The following is a 556-nucleotide window of genomic DNA, read 5'->3' on the forward strand; positions in this document are numbered from 1 at the left end:
GCCGGAGGAGGGCTGACCTGTCCGCAGAAGGGACTTCCCGCCCCCACAGCTTCCCTCCCTCCGCCCCAGCCGGGAGAATGACATGGCAGCTTGTTGCCTCTTCCTATGTTTACAGCCCAGAAAGCCTTCCGGGCAAACCCAGCCTTCACTTCAAAGGATTGTACCTCGAGATCTTAATGTCCCTCCTCAGCGTCCCCCAAGAAGTTAATGGAAGTTAGTGGGTAGAAAGGTGTGCCACCCCTTCCTGCCTCTTTCCAATTTCCATAAAACTCCAGTACAAAGAAATATTTGGAGTAGAAATTTCTTTGCACAAGTTTGTATTCCGGACCCTCGTGAACACCTGTTTCTTCAGACCGGCTCCATCCAGGTTCTAGGGAAGCTGAACTCTCCATTCTGCAGCCTCTAGATTCAATGACTGCCTCGATGGCTGATAATTTTGTGTTTCATGGAGACTGTAAACTCCACTCAGCTGATGGTTACCACCCCACAAATAATTTCCAAGCTGCAGTTTCCAGAATGCCTCTAGTTAGAAGAGTGTACTATTTTTAGTTTTTAA

The sequence above is a fragment of the Orycteropus afer genome, unplaced genomic scaffold (genome assembly GCF_000298275.1).
Source record: "Orycteropus afer afer isolate SDZICR_OR568_19922 unplaced genomic scaffold, OryAfe1.0 scaffold00577, whole genome shotgun sequence".
Lineage (NCBI taxonomy): Eukaryota > Metazoa > Chordata > Mammalia > Tubulidentata > Orycteropodidae > Orycteropus > Orycteropus afer.